The sequence below is a fragment of the Neopsephotus bourkii genome, unplaced genomic scaffold, assembly GCF_033783945.1.
Source record: "Neopsephotus bourkii isolate Nb327-2 ecotype Australia unplaced genomic scaffold, CSIRO-AGI_Nbou_v1 NB_1250, whole genome shotgun sequence".
Taxonomy (NCBI): Eukaryota; Metazoa; Chordata; class Aves; order Psittaciformes; family Psittacidae; genus Neopsephotus; species Neopsephotus bourkii.
In genome coordinates, this window is record NW_026901735.1 from 2,445,179 (window position 1) to 2,461,368 (window position 16,190).

Below are 16,190 nucleotides of genomic sequence, written 5' to 3' on the forward strand. Positions count from 1 at the left end.
CAGTGCTATGTATTTCTATCAGTTTTTAAAGCTGCAAATCTTCTGCATGAGGTACACTGATAGAGCTAGTCCAGCACTTGGAGTGAGATGAAGTTTACAGATATTACCCAGTAACTTTAACTTGAGAATAGATGAAAAGGAAGACAAGCTTTAGACACAGAAGCCATATTTTTAGGACTGAAATAGCAATAGCAAAAGTTGAAGCTAAATGCATGTTATACTTGAGCTTTTTTTACACTTGATCTTCTGCTGATCTCTCTGGCAACATTTGCAGCCACTGCTCACAGTCCCTAGGATGAAGGTGGCAATTATTTAGAGCAACGGTAACAGAGGCAGAGAAGGCACTGGCTTAACTGGTGGGACTCTTCTGTGGTAAATCACAACTGCAACTTGATGGAAGCGAATTTTCACTCATTATCATCAAAACATCGCTAGGTAAGGCAGCTCTCCTCTCCTGTGTCCAAGGTCTGTAGGTATAAGCCACTGGTGCCCTCTCTGCACCTTCCACACCTCCCACTGATTATCTCCCTCTTCTGCTTCTTCTCTCCTCTGTTCGGACAGCCCCCAGCTCTTCACACACTCCCTGTTCTGCTGAACTGATGAGTTCCTCTGCTGTTATTCAAGCCATTGACTCCTTCCCAAACTCTCATACTTGTCTCATTTCTTCTCCTCCTTCTCATCATACTTTCTTCTACATGTGTTTCTCAACATACTTTCCTTTTCGTGCTTTCTTCCTTGTCACCTTTCTCCAAATATGAGTTGTTTATGTCCTTCCAATTCTGACTCCATTATTTATTCCAGTTTCTGCACCACCAACCACCTTTATCTTTGACTGCTCCTAAGGCTTTTAAAACTTATCAGGTGGGGAGGCTCCTCACACAGGCAGCCCCTACGAAGACTCAGACCAAACCCTGGTTTAAGTTCCAATTTGGTTGCAGGCCCCGTGCCACCCCAGACAACGCTGCTTATGGTGCATTTCTACATCAGAAATAGAGTTAACATTTTCCTACCTTAATATTACCACTATGAGTAAAGAGAGGGAGAGGCTGTAGCCTTAATAATCTTTGGAGAATTCAGGTGTAAAACTCTAAGGAGAAAAAGAACAGTCTTTTGAAAGCCCTTTCAAACTTGGATGATTTTCTATGCGTAACAGACATCTCTGACTCAATCCCACTTTGACCATCTTATTGAGTACAAAATGTCCGAGCCAGAGACCGTAAATTCTGCATACTTTAGAACACTTCAAAGCTCTTAATACAGAACAAATTACAAAATGCAATTTATTTGGTTTTCTACTAACTTCAGGACTGAGGTTTTTCCCCCATGCAGCAGCAAAATACTCATTTTTATAAACTGAAGAATATGCAGATGCTACTACATCTAAACAGAAAGCTATCAATACTTAATATAGATGCTTCTTTCCTAAGAGTGTATAAAAAACCTGTAACTTTGTAGCTTTTGGCACTCTTTGTGATGGAGGCAATATGAAAATTCTGGGTTAAGTGAATGACTTGATCCTAAAAATGGAAAATCCTACAGCAAAAAAAACCCAGCATTGCAGTGGCATGGCAAAGTTGATTAAAAACCCCCTCAGATCTCAACTGACAGGGCCCTGTTATCAAATAATGGGATGGCTGAAGAGCGTGGGAAAAACATTAGTGTGTTGGCTGCACCTGCAAAGCTCTGCATGCAGACATTCATGCTGAGGGTAAACAAGGAGTCAGCCACGCAGCTATTTGCAGCGCGTGCACTTACAAACAGCCACTTCCATGTATAGATGCTGGACTTGAAAGGCACAACATTCCTGCCTCTCAAGTGAAAAACTGACATTATGAGCCCCATGCTGCAAGACATCCAACACTGGAAGTCCTTGCTCTCAGTCCTATACGAGTCCCTCTTCATTCCTGCTAACCAAGGTCTGACACGTTTAAGGCAGACGGTCTGATGTTTCTTTTTAGTTTGTGCTTTATGCCTCTGCCATTCCACTACTTGTTGTGTGAGGTTACTGTACAAAAAGTTCTTCTTTCTTGGAGAAAAAGGGGAAATCAACCTTGAAAAAACAACAAACACTGAATATGGCCCAGGCAGAGGGTTCTTCCTCTTCTTTTTCTGTCCAAAAATCAGTTGTTCCCAGCAGGTTCGGTGCCTCTCTCTAGTGAACAGTCCACCAGTAGAGTGTGGAGGTCAGTACCTACAAAAGGCTCTGTCATTGCTGGCATGATGAGCAAAGAGAAAAGGTAACAGGTCAGGAGAAGATAAGGAGGTGGAAAGAGATGTCTAACTGTTCTTTTCTACAGGAAAATACATTTTTAAACCCCAATATTAAAATACATTATCCTCTGCTGCAAGCTCAGTGATTCCTGTCTCTCTATTTATCAGGCCATTATTTCATATTTGCTTAAGTAAACTTTGTATTTGGTGAAGTACACTCAGCATACCAAAACACTGCCAAATGTGGTACGCTAGTAACAGAGCAGAGTCAAAAAGCATTGTTTGAAGGGAGAAGTTCAGATGGATGGGAGGATACCTGCATATAAAACATCAATCAATTATGCAATCATCTGCATGACTCAGTGGCCATGAAAAATTACTCTCCTGCAGGAATGTGCTTAAGAGCATACAGACTAATATTCTTTCCTCTACTCTGCACTTCCTCTCTCCATTTAACAAACATAAAGGTGCTTCAACACTGTTATGGATTACAGAACATTTCATTAAACCTTAATCTCTCACAGGAAATAACAAGACTGCAGCCCGTAGCTGTTTCACCCAGGTTCACTTCCCACACTGAGATAACTCCTGCTATCCAAGTATAAAGCTCACTAAGCCCAGACCCGCAAAAGGACTGCATGGCTTCACAGGACATAATCCTCTAACAGATTTTCCTCTTTTTAAAGTGAAGTAATAGACAAAAGCTTCAGCCCTTCAGGTACCAGTCAGAAACTTATAACTGCCTTACAGTAAAAGTCACATAGCCTACATCTGTATTAAGAAATAGAATCATACAATGAATTGGGTTGGAAAGGACCTTAAGATCATCCAGTTCCAATGCCCTGCCATGGGTAGGGACACCTCACACTAGATCATGTAGCTCAGGGGTCTGTCCAACCTGCCCTTGAACACTGCCAGGGATGGGGCATTTACCACTTCTTTAGGAAGCCTGTTGCAGTGCCTCACTACCCTCAAAGTAAAGAACTTCTTCCTATACGTATGGGGCCAGATTTCCAAAATGGTTCAATATTTAAGGATTCAAAAGAATTTCACTCCTTTTTAGGCTCATAAGTGAAGTGCATGTGTTTTCAAGTGCTCAGCACCCCACAAGAACAAACAGTCCTGTTCGTACCACTTGTATAGCAGTTGGCCATTTCTCAGAGGACATTATCAAAAGCTGTTCCAGCTTTGTTCTTTTCAACAGCATTGCTGCCTAATGGCACCAAACATTTCCTGCAAAATAAAGATAGGCTTACTTAGCCTTTCAAAATAATCAATTTGAAAAACTGGGGCAGGGAACATGTGGAATGTATTAACTTGTCCTGGTTTTCAGGAGGAGCTGTCAGTTGGTTTGTACATGAGTAGGCCATTCTCTCGCTGGGTAAGCTTTGCATTTCAGGAATTCAGAAAGTGGCCTGGGGGCAAGAATAATTCCTTTTCTGCTGAACTCAGAGATAAAAGGATGTGAGCTCAGAGGTGCTTTGCCATTTTGCTCTCTAAAAACTTAACTCCTTGAAATATGAGGCCATTTTGATAATTTGGGCAAGTCATAGAAGCAAGTTCACATAGTCCGGTGCTTCCCTCTACGCAAAAGATACCTCTGTTACAATTACACTTAAGAAACCAGAGCCAATTATGGCGACTGAAGCACAGTAAATGCGCAAAAAAAAGACTGTTCTCTGCTTTGTCTTCTGAGACAAAATAATAAAGCAGAGACTTACCATCATTTACCATCGTTACTGTTACTGGCTGTTCTTCAGTATGTGGGCAGGTAAGCGTGAGCATCTTTCTATAGGCAATGTTATAGAAGCATCAACTGGCTTACCAATCAAACTGAATTCAATTTAAGCATAAAGTCTTAAGACTTCCCCCTCCATTTTTCTGATTTTGAAGAAGCTGGGTTTTAGGGTTTTTTTTTCTGCTCAAACCTGAAAAATTGCCCAAATTTAAATACTGCAACTTCACTTTGTAGGAATCCCTCAAATAACGCACAGCAAAACCATAGTTGTGGGACGCTAAAAACAAGCCCAGGTAATAAAAGAGATCCAGCACTGCTTGCAAGCCTGCTTCCCATCCAGGAATTGCTAAAAAGCTACACACTTTCAGTGGGATTGAGGCATCTTCAGATCTCTTAATCCCTTCCCTTTGCAAAAAAACCTATGCAAAAATGCTATGCCTTCACTACTGATTCTAACAGATTCAGTTCCTTGGTTGGTAACTATACACAGCGGAGTAGTATTTTAATCTCTATAAAACTACAAGTAATGGTAACAGTTTTCAAAGTCTTAAGGGTCAAATGTTAGCCTTAAATTATCCCTCAGTTAAACAGTTGTGTTTTCTCGCTTTGCCACTTCTCCCCTCTCTCACACCTACTATACCCTTCATGGCAGCTCCTAAGCTTCAGAAAACTCAGCAGAGCTGCAACTTACTCTAACTGTGATGCTCATGCATTGCAAATACAGCCCTAGGAAACCTGGGCACCACGCTGAAAACAAGGCAATTCAGTACAGACAGAAAGGGCCAGAGTTTAATAAGGTAACATGAGAATGCATAAAATACGCAAGTAAAGAGAGAAGCAATCAAAGCTAAAGCAGAAGTTACATGAGATGGTACTGAAATCATCACTTACGGCACTGAGGTAAACTGCAGGAGAATCATCACACTGCAAAAGCATTACTTCGGCTCATGTTCAGCACAAATAAAAAGCAAATTGCAATCCACTGAGAAAATGTGTTTCACTATTCCACGAGTTGACAAAAATGCAAAGACTTCACTTTGCCACTATAACATTACAGCCCTGTTTTCTAGCAAACTGCACTCAGATGTTGCTCCTCTGACATCATTAATCTCCATGGAAACCTTACAATAACTGTTGGCCTGAAATAGGTTCTGTCATCCCAGATCAACTCAAAAGTAGTCCAGCAAAAGATCTTATAACTCCTATTTTTTGGCTGTACAGTTTTACCCATGAGCAGAGCTGAAGAGTTACAATCCCTGCAGTCGCTATGAAACAGAGCTTTCATATCTAACAATCAGAGCTTACAAGAAGGTGAACTACTTTTCCAGTTGAGGCTAAGACACAGGGATTCAAAGATTACCTACTTCTGGAGTAAGATGTAGAGCTGGGGAAAAAAAAAACACCCCAAAAGATGCGTCTCTATATTGAATGTCAGAAGATGACGAAAGCAGACCAGGCTCCTAAAATCTGCTCAGTCTCTGCACAGCATTATTCCCTTACAGGAAGGGAAGAGGGCAAAGCAAGAGACCTTTCTAGAGGTATCTATTAACATTTACTTTTGGGGGTCACCAGGGAAATGCCCACTTTAAGTGGAATGCAACCATATAGGTTGAGTTTTTTGTTCTCCTTCTCCATACCAACACAGCCACCCTCCATGACTGATGTCCCCAGCACAGGGCCAAGGCAGTAACTCAGAGATGTTCCACCCAGCAAACAGGTTCTCTGCAAATGAGTTTAGTGCCGAGTTAAACTGAGAGAGAGATACAAACATACTAAATGGCAGGAAAGCTGTTTTCTTGGCAAGAAGCCATGTATGCAGATTGTTCCTACAAGGAAAATATACTGCCTGCATGTATACAAATGCATGTTACACATATCTTCATGTAAAGAATTAGACTTCTTATAGACCACAACTGAGGGAGTAAAGTGTAAAAGGAAATGTGCATAGTTCCAAGTGTCATGCTGCACTAAAACTTCCTTTCCTGAATGTAATTCAGTCATTGTTATGAATTTCCAGAGATAATTACCATAAATTGCCATATAAATTTGAGACACATGCAAGGTAAAAAGCAAAGACAGACAAGGAAAGGAAAACAAGGGGGGGGAATTCCCATAGTATACAGGCAATTGGTTTGATTTTGTTCATTTTCAGCAGTCTCAAAAGGAGTTACCTCCACTTAAGCCGCAAGTACTTGGACATTGCCAGAAAACACCCCAAAATTACATTACTTACTTAAGTCTGACCTTCCCAGCTTTAACTCTTACAAGTCATTCCTTGATCACAGTTTCTTAGTTCTGGGCAGAAAACTTTGTGTAGTGTATTCATACACTTTCTAACCCAATTAAGTCCTGGGGCTCCCTGTATGGCTGGGTTTTTTCAGATGCTATTGTTAGCCAGCTCACTAACTTGAGTAACGCTGCTCATTGCCAATGGCAACATCCAAGGTGCACTGTCAGGCCTGGAGCTTTTTGCTTGATGGCTTGTTTTACCTCAGCAGCATGTAGACATGCATTATGTAGAACTGGCTGACCAACATCTACAAACAAGATGACTTGCTGATACCTTTAACATCTATGTTGAACTTACAAGTTCATTTATTAATGAGTAAGCTATTAAGTGAAGCGCTAGAGACCCACAGTGCCTGCATAGAGAAGTCCACATCAATTCAGAAGGCGGTAGAAACATGCCCCTGATTAGGAGCTTTGCATATTTAATAGGAAACCAATCTTGGAGACCACAGGCCTTTACTCCATCTATATCTTTGCATGGCAGGATATAACTAGCACTCATCTCCAGAGAAGCCTCAGTTAATCAACAAGCCTGCTGCATGCTTCGTGACAGGTACTTTGCATTAACTACTCTTCTATTGGGGAAAGGGAAAAGAGGACAGAATGTATACATCTGATGAGTGAGATGCTGGACCGGGACATCCAGCCAGTAACTGAAGTGTTCAGAACCACACACAGCAATTTTGTGCCTTCTCCAACTGACCAGCATAAATAACCAGGCAACTGCATGGTGGCATCCTTCTCACTGAAGTGCTGGGGAAAGAGGAGTAAATTCATCAAAAGCTAAAGACTGAATAATGTCAGTTTTACAAGTCTGCATCTTTAGTGGGCACAGCAAGCTCTCACATTAATCTCATGGTGGAGGAACCAAATACTCTCCCCTGTCTTTGTGCTCACTCCTAATTACAGAGATAGAGTCAAGGGGATGGCAACAAACAGAGCTTGTCTAATATGAGAAGAGAGTAAAGTGAATACTAGACAGCAGTGGCTTTTGCTCCCTCTGGGAGTTCCTTGTAGTGTGGTGTATGCTGTGCCTTACACTTCCTAACTATATAATGTCACCTGTGCAGTTTTGATCTTTTCCTGGAAAAAAAGCAAAAATACACTGGATTTTAACTCTTAAAGAAATATTTCTTTAATAACACAATGATCATACAAGGCCTGATCAAAGATGTTCCCATAGCAGCCATGAGGTGATGCCTAGGGGAGCGTACTTCATCAGATCAAGCACGTAACTACACTTCTCAGCATATTCTTCTGCAGTTTGGTGCTCATAAGCAGTATTTTTGTGGTAAATGGTTCTCTAAATGAGTTTTCCTTTCATGATTTGTATAATCAAGTTATTACATTCAGAAGAACAAGCTCTAAATAACATGAAATGAAGCTAACAGCTACCTGCTACCTCTGACTAGAATTCCTCCCTAAACCCAGGTTCAGACATCCAAGGAGATACAGCAGTGGGACTCCTGCCCACACCTATCTCTGTACCTTTTCCTCCTTCATTCTTATGATGGCCTCAATCTATGGAACCACAGAGCAACATGAGAATACAAAACCTTTCAAGCAGAAGAATGACTCAGTAAATTAGATTAGAACTAGAGCAATAAATTGCTGCTTGTGGTTTCCCCCCCCTCTAATCCTGCAAGTCTGGCCCACCTTCCTTTTCTCTGACTCCTATCTCAGAGTAAGAAGTTATGAAGCCTTAATAACCCTGCTGCTAGCATTAGGGAGAAATTGCTTGATTCTTTCTCCCAAAGAGGCTTTTATGAAGCATTCAGACTTCACCAGCTCAGCAAACAGAACACAAAACACTGCCTGTAGCAGAGAACATCAAGGTATGAAATACCTGAAAAACAGAAAGAAAGGGCAAGTAATTTTTTTGGTAACAACTGATGTTAAGTTTCACAAAGGGGGTACTCAAGTTTTTGTACCAGAAGTGTCCTGGCTGCTTTTGTAACTCAGCCTGACCACAATAAAATGTCTTGTTCTGGCCTTATAACCATTAACTGGAACAAACAGAAGCAGCGGGGAGAAAAAGAGAAAGAAATAAATCCACAGAAGACAACTGAACTTCCAAGGATTTATGAAGGAGATTGTGAACCAGAAGAGGTAGCATCTGACAGAAAGGTGCCATACGTATCCTTGTGAGACAAGAGCTCTCAGCAGCCTGACACTGCTCAGCAACTCACACTGATGAACACAGATGCTGTAAAACCACTGTGCCACTTTGCTATATGAGAAGCATCAACCCAGCATCAGCTGAAATGTTTTAAACTCTATCTTAAGAAATGGCTTATTGAATATAAACTCTCTTTCCCACTATTTCCAGCAAGCTGCTGTGCTAAAGAGCTCTCATTCACTCCTCAACCTTGTGTAGTTACCTAAAACACACGGAATTTCTTATATCCATTATTTCAAGGACCTCATGCAGGTTTTCACTTCCAGGATTGCTTTGAAAAACCTTTTTGACTCTTTAAGAAAGGTACAGACAGGCTTCCAAGCTACACATCGCATATTCAAAGACAGCAAGGCCACCATAAGGCTTAATTACAGAATGCAAATGCAGTTGATTAAGACAAGCTTTCCTGAAGTCACAGAATCTTGTCAGAGGTTTAGCACTGGACTCAGATGCAGGAGTTTGTTTTGGTTTCAAATAAATACTCAGTTATACTTCTTAAAAAGCACTTTAATTTTAAAGTGAGCCCAAATGTAAGCTCATCACTTTGGGTATTCTGAAGCTTCAGTAACTGTAGGCACATTTTCACTTGGATACACATACATACAGATATACATCCATACGCACCAACCAACCACTGCAGTGCAGTAACAAATACCGAGCTTTCTGAACTCCAGGCCAGCCTCAATATTGTTCTACCACAGCCAAATACTTTGTTATCCACTTCATTTCTGAACAGCATGTATTCTCTTGGCCCCATATGAATGCCAAAAAAGCCTTGTGTTGCTGTTTGTCAGTTGCCATGCTATTGTCAACTATTTCACCCCTCGGGAATACAACATCCACCCACAATTTCTCCAGTTTGTATTAGTAAGCTCTGCCTGACCTTAGCTGCATTTCCAGGAATATGGTAACATTTTTCAACTGTTCTAGTCACTGTTTGTTACTATTAAAGCTTAAGTCAGATTCAGTTTAGGCATTAGCAGAGACACTTGAATCATGTGCAGTGGCAAAGCGGAAATCCAAAACAGAACACTCTGGTATACCCATGGAGAATACAGAGCCAGGAATATGAGATGGAAATGGCCTGGAGCTGAAACTATTTAATGGGTGAAAAAGGCAACTCTAGGTAATGCCTGTACCCTCTTCCCTCACTGCTGGGAATGTGCAGACTTTCCTGCACTGTACTGATGGCAGAGAAAGAGGTGGAAGCATTCTCTGCTGCCCATTCTGAGATTCACTTGGGTGATGCAGAGCCCTTGGTGACACTGGTCCAGCAGATGAGAGCATTTAGGCAGACTGGCTACTCTGTAGTGAGCGTTATGCAATTTATTAGTGAACCTCATCTTACTTTCTTCACAATTTAATCGATTAAACAGACTTAATAGATCAAAAGATATGTCTAAAGGAGCAAGACATTCAGGGGCACCACAAGGAATTTTCTGGAAGAGTAGTTTTTTTCCTTTAGGCTCGCAATCTTGGATTTACTGGATGAAAAAAGAAATACCTCTAAATGTAAGCCACTGATCCAATATTTCTTATTAGTCTGCAGGCTTTGCACCTCAGCAGTTTCATCTGTAGCCAATGTTGCATGACACTCATCCATGGCAACAGAGTTCAACAGTCAATCATGAAGATGTCTCCCATTTAGAAAGAACTAGATGGAACATTTGGCTGATCTGTCTGTTGGCTTGGATTTGTCTTGATGATTACTGAGGTTAGTATGTACCAAACAAGAACTAGGCAACTGCAAAAGCTATGTTAGTTTTGTTAAGCTGCAATTTGGGAGTGCTTCTGGAATCCTAATAGCTGCCCCAGCATCCCTGCTGTACAGGAGTGTGTTTCTACCTGCTATGTCATGAAGTTCCTCTTCACAAACTGGTCATCTACATGTCATGACCCCTGACTATTCCCTCTTGAACTGAGCAGGCTCTCATTACGGATATAATGCTACTAATGGTTGCATCAGAGTTTACCAGTCACCAGTTTTCCAGGGGCAACAACCCATTCCCCACATGCCACAATCGTCCAACAAGCTGCCTCCTTGATTCATAAAGCTGTGTTCTTTGGTCTTGGTTATCTTAAGCTATCAGATAAGGTTAAAAAGACTCCAGTGACACCACAACGCTCCCTGACATTCCATCCAACATCAGCAAGTTGTTCATGTCTTTGTAATACGACTACACTGTAATACTACTGTAATACATGCTACTCCAGCAGTGATTACACCACAATACAAAAAGTGTGTGTCTTCCTTTGTTCTCCAAGGACAAAATGGGCTTGTGATGAGGTTCACAGCCTGACACCTCCACAGAAGCCATCAAAAGATGGTGGCAGGCTGAGATTTGAAAATATCATAAGGCAATACTGCTGTGAAACAAGTAAGATCAAGAAATTATGTGCCAAAGTAACAGCCTCCTTTTTCTCTGATACTCTTAACCACCTTCATTTAACTAATTACAAGATAATATGTATGAAGCCAAGTCATATACCAATATATTACACACACACACACTTCATTCAGAGTCATATAATAGCGGACTAGAAGTTTAAAATGATATATTGAGGTAAGAAGAGAATTAATAAGCACCACATCTGCAAAGTCTATTCAACTGATTTCTAGTTTACGAGCAAGTAACTTACAAAGCAGTTCTGGACTGGATGGATAAACAGTGGTCTAATTAGACTGATGGGCTGGGAAACTCTTCCTTCTGTGAAGCAATAAAACAAGATGATCAGTATAAAACCTGGTGTTATTTGCTAGATCTCGCTACTGGCAAAATCACCCCTCCCATAACCCACAAAAGTACAACATCAAGACAAACACTTCACAGAATCACAGGATCATTAGGGTTGGAAGGGACCTCTGGAGATCATCCAGTCCAACCCCCCTGCCAAGGCAGGGCCACCTAGAGCAGGTTACACAGGAACACATTCAGAACAGGATTTGGTTATGTCACTCTTAAGTCTTTCATGGGAAAGTGTTTTGCTGTATAATCTTGCATATAAAAGAGATAAGCCATGGCTGGTAGCATTGGAAGCTCTGGATGAAGCATGCCATTTCCCACTGCACCGTGCCAGGACAGATTTTAACATTCAAAGCATTCTGAATGATTAATAATCATCACAAAGGAGCAGCTGAACAGTGCTGCCACATTTATATCTTCCCAAAATAAATGCTAGCTGATTTTAATTGATTGTGTTTCATGTCTTCTTTAGATGAGCAACATGAAGTGTGGAAGATTCAGAATGAGCAATAGACAAGCTCCGGTAACACAGGAGCGGAATACAAGCGTCACAAAGTATGACAATGCTCCTCCTGCACAGCCATTCCTAAGGTTTCTAAGCACCCTGCCTGCCACATGGCCAGGTTTCACCCACAAGTTATTGCAACTAAAATCTTTAGCAAAGCCATGTTGGTATCATCTGTATTTCCACACCACCTCAGAGCTGTAGTCATGAGCCACATGCTGTTTTGCCTGGCATGGTACCAAAAGAGAACCAAAGCTCCTCCATGTCCCAGACAGCTCACAGAAGTTATCAGAGAGGCACACAGCTAAACTGGAGGAGCAGGAGAGGCCTTGGAAATAACAGTCTAATACTTTCTACACAACAGTCTCAAAACAGTGGTTTGTGTACAGAAATGAGACTTCGTATGAGGAAGTGAAGGAGGATAATGAGGCAGCTTGTCAGCAGATGTTATGGTGGCATTTTCTGTTGCAAAAGGCCATGCAAACTAGTACACAAAGGTCTTGAGAATGGAAAAAACGAACAACAAAGGCTTGGGGCTTGGACTGATGGGGGTGAGAGTGCGTTTCTTATTACTGACAGAAACAGAGCAGAGGTGACAGCCATTGGAACCATGGCGAAGGGCACTCCAAGTACAAAAGGGCAGTTGATGTTTGATGTACCAGAAACTAGGAGAGGGAAAAGGAAATAGGCAATGACATCAAAAGAGCAGGCTAAGAACTGTGGAATCATTTCAAATTGGTGAAGGAAGACTGCATTTATCAAGGCAAGTTTGGTACAGCAACAGAAATGTGAAAAGTAAGGATTTAGAGAAACAATTACATGTGTGCACAGATAAGCAGCTTTTTCCAACAGATGTTCAGCATCTGACATGCAATCGCCTCATGCCACAGCCTTCAGTATGACCCAAAGAGACCTGAGTAACAGCTACACTGTCAGTCACAGAAGTGACTTGAAGTAAATCAGGGCAAGAGAGAAGTAGCAGAGGAATTTGGGGGAGACCAAGGAGGAACCAAACAGCTTCCAGCTTTGAGTGAGAGTATAAGAGATAGAGGAGGGAGAATGAATATAACCAAATGCTCCATCCCTGGCAGTGTTCAAGGCCAGGTTGGATAGAGCCTTGGGTGTCATGGTTTAGTGTGAGGTGTCCCTGCCCATGGCAGGGGGTTGGATCTTGATGATCTTAAGGTCCTTTCCAACCCTAACTATTCTATGACTCTATGATTCTAAGTACACCAACAGTATATGGAGCTGTGAGGTAAACCTTTAAGTTTTAAAACAGCAATTCTGAAAGGGAAGGCATAAAACCCTACCTTCAAGTGAAGTCATGTTAAGTCACAATCCACAAGAACTGAGTTTGATATGAGTGTGACAGCCATACCATGTTAGCAGAAGCTGAAATGACCCAACACTTCTTTTTCCTGCCCTTAGATAAGCAAACATTGCTTGTGCCTAATGCAGGTTAAATCCCAGCCAGCTGGCTGTCAAACCAAGTGCCAAACTCAGCCAAGCAGCAGGCAAACACAAACTCGACCTGATTTAACAACCACACTGAGGGGTTGCTCACATTCTTCGTGCTCTGCAGTCTACATTACAGGCTAATACCATTTGAAATTCCTCACAGAAGAGAATTTTGTGCTATGTTCTGAGTTCTCTTAGAAATAAAGGAATTATTGATGAGAAGTCTGTTCATCTCTGGAAATGAATAAGTAATATTTTGAGGTAAGGGCTAATGAACACTAATGGCATATAGAAAGATCTGCAGAGACAACTGGTATCACTTTATCACCAGAAGAAAACCTATAAATGAACTTCAACACAGGCTGTACTTCTTATCTAAATGCAGGACAAAGCTGGACAACTCTAAACTCCAGGTGTAACTCTGACTTTAACTTGAAACTTTCCTGTAAACAGGAAAAAAACCCTAAACCCTGTTCCTGCATAATACAAATTCCTGTATGAAGTATCATACAGTGAGCCTGTCATGGGTAAGAATAGCTTTATTCGTCAGGGATCTAATAACCATTCCTAGGATGGACTTTGACATCTGATTCTCCTTTGAACGTTCTCCAGTAGAAGCAAGTTGAAGCTTATATGAAAGTAGGCACAGAAATGGAATTGCTTCTGGCCTTGCTCACTGAAGAAAGATCCCAGTAATGCTCCCATGAGAGGCAGCAACAAAAGGGAATTCTGTATATTCTTTAATCCCTATTTCCATGAGGAAAGCCCATCCTTCTCTCAACCTTCCTTGAAAAAGGCTACTGGCAAAATTACTTGTACAGAACAACTGCAACCACCATTGCCGCAGACCTTTTTGGAGGACAGAACACACAAATGATCCATCAGTATTATCAGAGCTATTTCTCAGAGACCTGGAGAAGAGCCTGTGTCCAACAGCATTTTTCCTGGTCTCCTCAGCCAGCCTGATAAAAGACATCATCTGCTCCTGCAAGTCTTGCTTCTCGCAAGGTAAAAAGGAAACCAATGTTCTGTATATAACACCTGATTGGCATTATTTACTAACAATTCACAAGAGGTGGCACTGGGGCCTAACTGTTATCACATGGTGTTAATTGCAGTCTGGGGCCTACTTAAACTAGCTATCAAATCAACTGTCAAATAGGAATTATGTGCAGAGCTGCAAGACAAATTCAGGTATGTGATTAATCTTATTAACAGAAGAGAGTTGAAGTGCATGACAAGTTCCAGTTTGTAATGACATAAATGTGCCCGCAACCAGGCTGCTGGCCTGCTGTCCATCAAGTAATCCATTTCTCTTGTGTGAAGCTGAGCTTTAAATCATGTTCTGCAATTTATAAATCACCATACTGAAACCTGTTGATTATATGATGCATGACAGTCCTCAACTAAGTAATTTCCAGAACCACAGAAATGTTCCTGGGCCTTTCAAACTACTGATATACATGCTAATTACTCGCTACTTAATAGTAAGGTTTAGCTAGATGTAAATTACAACACAGTAGGGTTGGTTAAGCCCTTTGTTATTTAAAACACTTTTACACATTATCTTCTTTCAAACTAGCACCATAGCACAGGCACAATGGCACTAACAATCTGCTTCTACACACGGAGCTACCACTGTCCGATGCTGTTCCTTGTGGCAACCAGCGTGGTGGCTAAATAACAGAGGGACTCAGGGCAGAATCCTTCCTCACTTCAACCTGAGCCCCAGCTACCAACCACACTGACAAGCAGTAAATAAATCCCATATTACCACTGTGTAAAAGGGACAGCAGACATACACAGACCCTTGTTTCACTTCTACTTACACATTTCTAATCTAAAGTTAAAGCCACAACAAAAATCCATCGTAAGCAAATGCACAGCTGCTGTGGAGACGTTCTGCTTCCCACTGCAGAGCCTCTGCATCCCTCGCTGCACTCGGTGAACCTAGATTTGAAGACTTGATTGATAAAGAGACAGCAGCAAAGGGGTTAGACATGCAGCGAACAACCTATTCAAATGCAACTGGAGCTGATAGTATGAGACCAGGAAAAGTAACCCAAAAGGGAGGGCCTAGCAAACATTTTCTATTTGTTTCTAGAAACTCAAACATTCAGTTGCTATAAGAGAACACAATAAAAAAAAGTAATGGAGCTGTGTTTAGATCTGACAACTGCCAAAGCCAACAAGACAAAAATCTCTCTGGTCCCCAGTGTAACTAAGTCAGATGGACGGTATGCTAAAAGCTCAACTGTTTTATTGTTGCTGAAGGAAAAAATTGTGACTGGAAGCACTGCAGCAGAATTCCAGGCAGAGCAGTAATTTCTGCCATAACACAAGGACTGCTAGACCATTTGGGAGATTAATAAGAGGACCAAGCATTCACAACAACATTGCTGGATGGGGATGCAGGAAGGAGGAGAGGGAGCAGCAGTACCGTTTTCTTCAAGAGTGGTCACCCTGTAGCAAACAGCTAACAAGAGCAGGGAGTTGTCCATGCACATTTAAACACCTGCATTAGGCAGATGTGAGCTGCTTCGGATGGCCCTCCAAGCCATACACAGGAATTACATGAGGAACACAGGCATTACACAAGAAACACTGGTACTTGGGGCAGACTGCTTCACCAGGTGCAGTCTTAAGCTGAACACTACAGTTTCTTAATGGCAAAGACATTTTACAAGGTTCTCACTACCTTTTGTGTGTAACTACGTGGATTGACAGTTTGCTGCTATTCTACTCACATGGCTGCATCTGTGAAGCTGTTTGTGAGACTCTAAAACTGCTTTAGAAGAAAAAATAAAACAATAACCAAGCCCACTTTTCTTCTTTATTTGTTCTTATTTTCTTATTCTGAGTTCACTGATGAGGGTTCAAGTTTGGATTAACAAACAGATTCATAAGCACACTGGAAGGAGTAGTAAATTACAGTGGACTAAGGAGAAAAAGCAAACTGAGCTGGGACAGGGAACTGCTAGAAAAGCTGTATGTGCACGGCAGTACAACATGGACCTGCAACCTCACATTTCTATTTCATGCAGGCCAGACACATTCAACTGTTTC

The 16,190-nt window shown here is 41.5% G+C and overlaps 1 protein-coding gene and 1 long non-coding RNA gene across 12 annotated transcripts in view; both read right to left on the bottom strand.

Annotated features, from left to right (window-relative positions):
* The window catches only part of PLCB4 (phospholipase C beta 4), a 199,046-nt gene that overhangs the window by 116,764 nt on the left and 66,092 nt on the right, over nt 1–16,190 (bottom strand). For 4 of the 11 annotated variants that reach the window (XM_061364786.1, XM_061364788.1, XM_061364789.1 and 1 more), the window contains one exon: nt 11,058–11,125. The exons of the other annotated variants lie outside the window; for them this stretch is intronic. The gene's annotated coding sequence lies outside the window, so the exon portion shown is untranslated. The remainder of the gene's footprint in view (nt 1–11,057; nt 11,126–16,190) is intronic. 11 annotated transcript variants of the gene reach the window in all.
* LOC133218486 (uncharacterized) lies at nt 2,085–5,647 on the bottom strand. The gene is made up of 3 exons (XR_009727179.1): nt 4,841–5,647; nt 3,344–3,653; nt 2,085–2,212 (listed from the first exon to the last, which is right to left on the bottom strand). It is a non-coding gene; the product is annotated as an uncharacterized LOC133218486 (long non-coding RNA).